Source organism: Coregonus clupeaformis, chromosome 18 (assembly GCF_020615455.1).
Source record: "Coregonus clupeaformis isolate EN_2021a chromosome 18, ASM2061545v1, whole genome shotgun sequence".
Taxonomy (NCBI): Eukaryota; Metazoa; Chordata; class Actinopteri; order Salmoniformes; family Salmonidae; genus Coregonus; species Coregonus clupeaformis.
The window spans coordinates 42,592,748-42,602,652 of NC_059209.1; positions in this window are offsets into that span (position 1 = coordinate 42,592,748).

The window sequence follows — 9,905 nt, forward strand, 5'->3', positions numbered from 1 at the left end:
GGGGTGAGATCTTGCGTGGAGCCCCAGATCGAGGGAGATTATCAGTGGTCTTGTATGTCTTCCATTTCCTAATAATTGCTCCCACAGTTGATTTCTTCAAACCAAGCTGCTTACCTATTGCAGATTCAGTCTTCCCAGCCTGGTGCAGGTTTACAATTTTGTTTCTGGTGTCCTTTGACAGCTCTTTGGTCTTGGCCATAGTGGAGTTTGGAGTGTGACTGTTTGAGGTTGTGGACAGGTGTCTTTTATACTAATAACAAGTTCAAACAGATACCATTAATACAGGTAACGAGTGGAGGACAGAGGAGCCTCTTAAAGAAGAAGTTACAGGTCTGTGAGAGCCAGAAATCTTGCTTGTTTGTAGGTGACCAAATACTTATTTTCCACCATAATTTGCAAATAAATTCATTAAAAATCCTACAATGTGATTTTCTGGATTTTCTTTCTCAATTTGTCTGTCATAGTTGACGTGTACCTATGATGAAAATTACAGGCCTCTCTCATCTTTTTAAGTGGGAGAACTTGCACAATTGGTGGCTGACTAAATACTTTTTTCCCCACTGTATATGTCAGGTAACATAGCGCTCCTCTCCTGATACCTAAATAATACCTCAACAATAACATGTCGCACAACTGATATACCACCCCAAACCCTAAATTGTCTACACATTTGTGATCATCACTTATATCTACATCACCCTTCAATGCCTCAAACTAGTATAACAGTCCACATCACCAACGAACTATCATGGTCCAAACACACCAAGACAGTCGTGAAGAGGGCACGACAAAGCCTGTCATGTACCCACAGCTTGCTTTTGCTTCTATTAATTAATTTATTCAGCATAATCAATGCCTTAACATACAGTATGTTGCAGATATAATTAAAACGTAGATTGATGTGAATGTAAATGTCAGGTTGATCTTCACTTCCTGTGATATAGATAAGGGCCCACCGTGTACTGCACAATCAACTTGGTGCTATTGTCAATAACTTTGCTTACACTTAACGTACTAACAATTCAAACGTTTTGCTTAGCTACTGACCAAAACTATGACTCTCTCTTTTTGCCAATATCACTTAGGGCCTACTGTAGGCTAGTCGAAATACCAGTATGCATGATCAATGTCAAAGCTAAAGCCTTCAAGTCTCAGGTAAGGTTCGTCACACAAGCATAGTTGACAATCACATCACCTCAAGCTATATGTAGCAAAGTGGTAGTGACATGAGTAGACAGTAACGACAGTCCTATGTACAGATCACTGTATAAGATATAGCTTCTTCAAGCTGTATCTCATAGCTCACAATAGCCTAGGCCTACATGTATGAGTTGCCTTTGGATGTTTGCAGCAGTCACCAACCACCACATGGGGTGATAACCAGTGGTTATTTAAAGTGTAGTCTCGGACATGGAAAAGTATGCTACAACTTCCTCAGCTGTACGTAATGTCCGAGGGAGGGGTGTGGTGGGGTAGAAAGTACAAAGTGACCTGCTGGACCTCACTCTTATCTGCTCTGATCACGAAGAGTCTAACGCGCTGAACGCCTGGACATACACACATACATGCTGTGGCTACAGCATTTCACAGTTGTCTTCTTCCAATGTTTCTTATTTTTTAGAGTCAACTATTGATACAAAAACATCTTCAGTTAAAATAAATCAGCTTCTTTGGGGGGAAACGATTACTTTGATGTGCAATTTTTAAACCACTACTCCAACTCAACTATTCTGGAAAAAGGACAGCGTTATTATTCTGGAGAGGCAGGTGTTGGCGCTGGTCCTCAGAGAAGGGATGTGCTTTCTTGGCCCTTTCTTGTACTACCACTTCCTCAAGTGCATAATGTCAGGTATGAGAAACATTAAAAAATATGTATTAAGGGATTCATTTTATTTTATCGACCAGATAGTGAGAGGATGACAGTGGGGAAAGATAGAGGTTGTGTCAAAGGGGGTCTGACAGTGGCATATTTGGCAATGATCGTTTGATTGTATGTTCTGCTGTGCTTTTAGTCATTGGGAGATTATGTCTGTGTGTCTTTAGAGACCAGTGGCAGGTCAGGAGTCTGCAACCAGAGAGGATTCAGACTCAGTGGAATAAAACCATCATATCTTTGCTGCAACTCAAAGGAGAAACAGGAAGAGGAAGCTCAGAGAGGCCTTCATTCCCTGAGAGAGCAGACAGGCTTGACGAATGATTGGGAGAAACATTGTCAAGTACACAAACATTTAATGTTTTGTATACTAACTTATTCAGTATATTGAGTGGCATAACATAACGTTGCAGATAGAAATGCCTTTTTTAAAACAGATTAATCTCCACTTCATGTAAATTTGGGTCCACTGTGTAGGTTTACAATCAACAATTACTAGTAAGTGCTATTGTCTTTACCATTGTGCTTATGTAAAGGACACCACGCTGCTTGCTTAGCGAGTTCTAATTTCTCCCGATTCGGCCCATACCTGGCGCGAACTCGAGACCTCTGTGGGGACACTTCAGGCTGAGGAGTAAGTTTCACACATCCCAATGTGCTACATTTACACTTAACTTACTACTAATAAAAATGTTTTGCAAACTGACTGAAGAGAACCCATGACTCTATCATTACTAATATGGGCCCTACTGTTGGCTACTATAGAATCAATGTCATTCCCATTTGTTGCTATTTTGTATCACCAGAAGATGGCGCTGTATGCTAAAGTTACAACCAAAGAAGAATAAGCCAATCACATTGCATCTAGGTATGTTGGGACCGCCCCTTTAATGAATGAGGAATATAGTTAGCTGCTATGCTATAAATGGTGCTCTAACTTTTGTTATTGCAATAGAAAAAAAGGTTTCGACATTCCCCATCAGAACCCAAAATATAAGCTTGTTTTACTTCAATGTTTGCAAAGAAAGAAAATGTAAACAAACACTACATAGCCTCAAAACATCATTTTGATATAATAGATGATCAGTCCATGCATCCTTAGCTCTATCTATGAATTCTCTAGCCCCCTCCCTCAGCTTGTTACCGAACCAGGAGCGGGGCGACAGCTTTGTTATGGTTTCTATCACCTCTACATGAGTAAAATTCATTATAACTTTACCGGTTTTCTGTGCGGTTTGTCTTTCAGCTGCTCGAAATTTGAGACAAAATATCCACAGGAAACGATTGTTACCCAACCTTTTAGAGAGCCGGTAGGTATATGGTTCGGTTTGGCACCTAGTTATTTTTATATTGGATATTCTGTTTCCCTCGTCAATAGCTTTTGACCTCGGTGCCAAACCGAACCATTCAGTATATCTATCTACCTGCTCTCTAAAAAGTTGGGTAAACAATACTTTCCAGTGGATATTTTGTCTCAGATTCTGAGCAGCTGAAGGACAAACCACACAGACAACCGGTAAAGTTCAAATGTAATTTTATTCAACATTCTGGCTTGTAACGAACATTTAAACTATTTTACACACAACTGTTTCAGGCTGTATACAACCAATTAATTGACTAGGCACAACCCTCAGACTAGGCACAACCCTGAGGTTTCTCACGTGCAGAATTGTGATTACATTGAAGAAGATACAATATGTCCATCATAATTCAAAATCAGTCATAATAGAATGGGAAAACACACGATGAGCATCTTCTTGTTATGACACCTTTGAGCACCTGTTGACATCACATAGTATAAAGTACATTATAAGCAATACTGAGGGTTTGTCAAAGTGGCAAGTGCCTTTCGCTGCAAAATTGGACTGAACTCACTGAGAAGAACTTCAACGTCAGGATCACCACAATGATGGATGCAGACATGGGGTTTAGTTTTGAGGCGTATGTCCCTTCCTTCCTGCATGTTGTGTCCATGTTTACCTAGTAGCCTAGTTGTTACAACACAAGCATGGATTATGACATCACCCAGACCTTCTCAGCTGGCCCCCATTTTTGTCAAAGTATGCAAATGTTATTTCTTACTGGAGATGACCTAGGAGGAGAGTCAGAAAAAAGAAAACAGCTTTTATCACTACATACTGGTTGTTTGTGGCTGCAGAATTGTAACTATTCCATAGCCCGTGAACTCTCAAGTGCATTCATGGAAGTTCTCTACATGAATGTGAAACCCCTTGCTGATGTTTTCACTTAGAGTAACAGAGTTAGGTGGACTACACTACTACACATGATGATGCATCTATTGAGAGTTGGAGAGAAGGCACAGTAGAAGAAACACATTCAGTGCTGCGACTGTTTTCAATTACAAAAGCTCTCTCTCTCTCTCTCTCTCTCTCTCTCTCTCTCTCTCTCTCTCTCTCTCTCTCTCTCTCTCTCTCTACTGTAGCTATGTCGACTAACAAGAACTAGGTTGTTTTACACTTTACCAAGAGCGAATCCCCGAGCCGACTAGGTGAAAAATCTGTTGATGTGCACTTAACCCTAATTGCTCCTGCTCTGAATTAGAGTGTCTGCTTACAGTTTTTTTCACTTGCTAAAACACAATTTCTGAAACCTTGCTCCATTTCCTGAAAACATTAAACACAAAACCTTATCTTCAAGCACTATTTACAAAACCTCTGACTCCTCTCGCAAAATGGAACATTCGCCTCAAAACAGTTTTACCAGTGTTCAAAATCAAACACTGCTCTCAAATCATAAACAAAGTGGTCAAAATGATATACACTCTCAAGCAGTCAGTAAACAATACACAGAAAAATAGAAAACACATTGTTCAAAACATACAGTTCTCAGGGAGAAGTACATTTTTAATCTCAAAACAAATTTCATATTTTTCCGTCATTGTCTTTTGATGAACGAAAACATGTTCTATCATAGTAGCTCAAAATTGATCAGAAATTACCACTCTGCTTTGCTCTTTGCAATTCTGTTTTTTGTTCTTCCTCCTCCTTGTACCCCTATTTTTACAGTACTGTACCCTGCATCTCACAAACTTGTCCTTTGTCTCTGTCATACTGTAATTCTTGTTCTGTGTTGATATGAACCTGCAACCAGTCAAAATCTATTGAGCAGTCAGTACTGTTAACAAATGGAAAGCACAATGTTCGGGCCATACAATTTGTCCATTGTACAGTATACAGCCTACAATGCACTGTACTACAGTATACAATACTAAAAGGGACAAAAATCTAAGGAGTAAACATGTGATCAATGTGCTTCTTCTTGTCTTTGGGCTGGGTCAGGCCACAGCACTTCGTCGACATCACAAGCAATATTGTCCCTCCTGAGGCAACGGGGGAAGAAGCCTCTTGTGTGCCGTATCCAGCCCTGACATGATTCCTCACCTATATCACCACAGGCTAAATCCATGGCTTGCAGCAGATTTACTCTGGTGTAGGGTTGTCTATCATACACTTTCCATCTCCAAGAGGTGAAAAACTCCTCAATCGGATTCAGGAAAGGCGAGTATGGAGGGAGGTACAAGTTCATAAACTGCCCATTTGTCACGGTTTACTAAGCCAGAACCCAGAAGCAGACCAGGACAAGGTGAGTTGAAACGAAGGTGAGTATTTATTTAACAGATTCCAAAAACGATGTAGAATAATCCAGGGGACAGAGCGGACGGCGGAGATGAGTTGGTGGAGGTGCAGTGGTAGATCCAAGAATGGCTCGGCAGCCGCCGACAACCAGGCAGGGGTTGGGTGAAGGTTCCGGGAGATTGACTGCAGATAGAAACAAAACGGAGGTAAGTACACGGCAAGCCAACAAGGTGCAAAACAACAAAACTAACGCTAGAAACTCCAAGACTGATACACTGACAAACATACTGTTCATGGCTAACGATCCGGCAGGGAATGGATGTTAGGCCAGAGCCTAAGAAGGGTGATGATCAGGACCAGGTGTGCAGATTGCTGATGGGATGCAGGTGCGGAAATCAAGAGAGCTTCCCCGGAGCGTTCCCGAACCCTCGGGAAACTGGAGATCACGAACAGAAAAACTAGTCACCAGACAGGACCCGACTCAGACTGCCGGGATCGTTACAGTACCCCCTCCGACGAACGCCACCGGGCGGACTCCCGGAGCGCCAGGATGGAGGCGGTAGAAGTCACTGATGAGGTCAGCATCTAGGACCTGTCGCCGCGGAATCCAACTCCTCTCTTCAGGACCATACCCCTCCCAGTCCACGAGATACTGGAAACCCCGGCCCCGCCGTCTGGAATCCATGATGCGACGCACCGTGTAGGCAGGACCACCTCCGATCATCCGAGGAGGAGGAGGAGGAGGCGGAGGAGGCAACAGAGGACTGAGGAAAACAGGCTTGAGGCAGGAGACATGAAAGGTGGGATGGACTCTGAGCGTCCTCGGGAGTTTGAGTCGAACTGCCACCGGATTGATCACCTTCTCCACCACAAACGGACCAATGAACTTCGGTAACAACTTCCTAGACTCAGTCCGTAACGGAAGATCCCGTGTGGCCAACCAGACCCTATCTCCGATGGTGTAGGTGGGAGCGGGGATCCGGCGACGATTCGCCTGGAGCTGATACCGGTCCGAAACTCTAAGGAGTGCCTTTCTGGCCCGATGCCAGGTCCGGTGGCAACGACGAATATGGGCCTGAACAGAAGGCACTGAGAGCTCCTTCTCCTGAGAAGGGAACAAGGGAGGTTGGTAGCCATACAGGCACTGGAAGGGAGACATCCCAGTGGCAGATGTAGGGAGAGTATTGTGGGCATACTCAACCCAAGGCAACTGAGAGACCCAGGAGGTGGGGTTGGAAGAGGCCAGGCAGCGTAGCGTGGATTCCATCTTCTGGTTGGCTCTCTCCGCCTGACCATTAGATTGGGGGTGAAAACCAGATGTGAGACTGACTGTAGCTCCAATGGCCAAACAGAAGGACTTCCAGACAGCAGAGGTAAACTGAGGGCCACGGTCGGAAACGATATCACTGGGCAACCCGTGGACCCTGAAAACCTCCCTAACCAGGATCTCGGACGTCTCCGAGGCAGAGGGAAGCTTGGCAATTGGCACAAAGTGGGCGAACTTGCTGAATCTGTCCACGATAGTCAGAACGACCGTGTTCCCCTCAGAAGCGGGCAACCCAGTGACAAAGTCCAGGGGCCAGATGCGACCATGGTCGCCGGGGAATAGGAAGGGGGTGAAGTAGTCCAGAGCTGGGCCGATTGGTACTCTTATTCTGCGCACACACTGGACAGGCAGCAACATAACCCCGAGTATCCTCGGCCATGGCAGGCCACCAAAAACGCTCTGCGAAGAAACGCCATCGTCCGAGCCACGCCAGGGTGACAAGCCATCTTGCTGGCGTGGGACCATTTGAGGACCGCAGGACGAACCGACTCAGGCACAAACAACCGACCGGGTGGACCGTTACCGGGGACCGGGCTGCGTCGAAGAGCCGCCATCACCTCCTCCTCAATCTTCCACCTAACAGCTCCCACGACGCAGTTCCGGGGGAGAATTGTCTCGGTCTTGGACCCACTCTCCTCCGTCTTGGAGAACATCCGAGACAAGGCGTCCGCCTTGCCGTTCTTAGATCCAGGTCGGAACGTCAGGGAAAACTTGAATCGTCCGAAAAACAACGACCACCTGGCCTGACGGGAGTTGAGACGTCTAGCCGATTGCACGTAAGCAAGATTCTTGTGGTCAGTCCAGACAATAAACGGCTGCTCCGCCCCTCCAACCAGTGGCGCCACTCCTCCAAGGCAAGTTTCACCGCGAGAAGCTCCCGGTTACCCACATCGTAATTCCTCTCCGCAGGCGAAAGGCGACGAGAGTAGTAGGCGCAGGGATGGAGTTTACTGTCCGTGGAGCATCGCTGCGACAGGATGGCGCCAACTCCCACATCAGACGCGTCCACTTCAACGACGAACTGACGGGCCGTGTCCGGTTGAGAGAGAATCGGTGCGTTGGTGAATCGCCTCTTCAAATCCAGAAACGCTCGATCCGCCTCCGGATTCCACTTGAAGCTCCTGATACTGGAAGTCAAGGCCGTTAACGGAGCGGCCACATGGCTGTAATCCCGGATGAATCTGCGGTAGAAATTCGCAAACCCCAAAAATCTCTGGAGCTGCAATCTCGTACCGGGCTGGGCCCATTCCAGAACCGCTCTAACCTTCTCCTGGTCCATCCTAATCTCTCCCCTGGAGATGATGTACCCGAGAAAGGATGTCGTGTGGGCGTGAAACTCGCACTTCTCGGCCTTCACGAACAGGCGATTCTCCAACAATCGCTGCAGAACCTGCCGGACATGCTGGACGTGGTCGGAAGGTTCCTTCGAGAAGATCAGAATGTCATCCAGGTAAACAAACACAAAGAGACCGATCATATCTCTCAGGACGTCGTTCACCATACTCTGGAATACCGCTGGAGCATTGGTCAGTCCAAACGGCATCACCTGATACTCGAAGTGACCCATCGGTGTATTGAAACCCGTCAACCACTCGTCTCCCTCTCTGATCCGGACCATGTGATACGCATTGCGTAGGTCTAGCTTGGTGAACACCGTAGCACCCTGTAAGGAGTCGAAGGCAGAACTCATCAAGGGCAGGGGATACTTGTTCTTGACCGTGATGTCATTCAACCCCCGATAATCAATACACGGTCGAAGAGAGCCATCCTTCTTACCCACAAAGAAGAATCCTGCCCCCAGGGGTGATGACGAGGGACGAACGAGACCAGCAGCTAGAGACTCCTTGATGTAGGTCTCCAAAGCCTCACGTTCAAGGCGGGAGATACTGTATAACCTTCCCTTGGGGTAGACAGCTCCAGGGACCAGGTTGATGGCACAATCATATGGTCGGTGGGGAGGGAGTGACAGAGCCTTCTGCTTACTGAACACTTCCCCAAATCGTGATATGTCTCGGGAACCAGGGACAAATCTGGGGGTTTAGCCTCAATCACCTGACTGGGAACCGAATGGGGACAGGCAGTCTTGAGACAGTTAGCATGACAATCAAGGCTCCAACTCGTTACCTTGCCCGTCACCCAATCGAACGTGGGATTGTGTTCCTTCAGCCAGGGGTATCCAAGGACCAGAGGAACATGGGAAGACGGCAGAATGAAGAATGAAATCATCTCCGAATGATTCCCCGACAACAGCATCTTAACCGGTTCAGTCCTCATCGTGATACGTGCCAGACTACTGCCGTTCAGAGTGGTCGCTTCAATGACTTCCGGCAATTGCTCCTTGGAAAGCCCCAGCTGTTCCACCAACTCGGCATCAAGAAAGCTTCCATCGGCACCTGAATCGATAAAAGCGTTAATCGCTAAGCTCTGATTCCTGTTCACAAGGGTAGCCGGGAAACGGGGTCTGACAGAGGTACTGAGAGGTTGAAACTGGCTCGCTAAAAGTCCTCCCAACTTTAGCGAGCCGGGCAGTTTGACGACCGCCGGGAACAAGTGGAGATGTAATGTCCCGAGCTACCACAGTAGAGGCAGCAGTTGGTCTTACGTCTATGTTGACGCTCCTCCTTGGTTAACCCGTGCCGCCCCACTTGCATGGGTTCAGAATCGGGAGAGAGGACCTCTCCACTAATCCTTTGTGGTGGAGAATGATCGACGTGTTCTGGTCCACCACCCGACCCGACTGGGAACTGAGAAGCTGATCGATTGGACGGACCCCATTGCTTCTCCCTCCTTCGCTCTCGGACTCGATTATCCACCCGAACAGACAAGGCTACCAAGCTGTCCAGGTCACTAGGCTCCGGATAGGAGATCAACTCATCCTTGAGCTGCTCCGACAGACCCTGGTAAAAGGCCGCTTGCAGAGACTCCTCATTCCACCCACTCTCCACAGCCAACGTCTTGAACTCGATCACGAAGTCGGCCACGCTGCGAGTTCCTTGGTGAATCGAAAACAGGCGCCTAGCTGCGTCCCTCCCTCGGACGGAATGGTCGAAGAGCTTCCTCATCTCGGCCGTGAACCCCTGGTATGAAGCCATGCAGGGGTCTTGTCGTT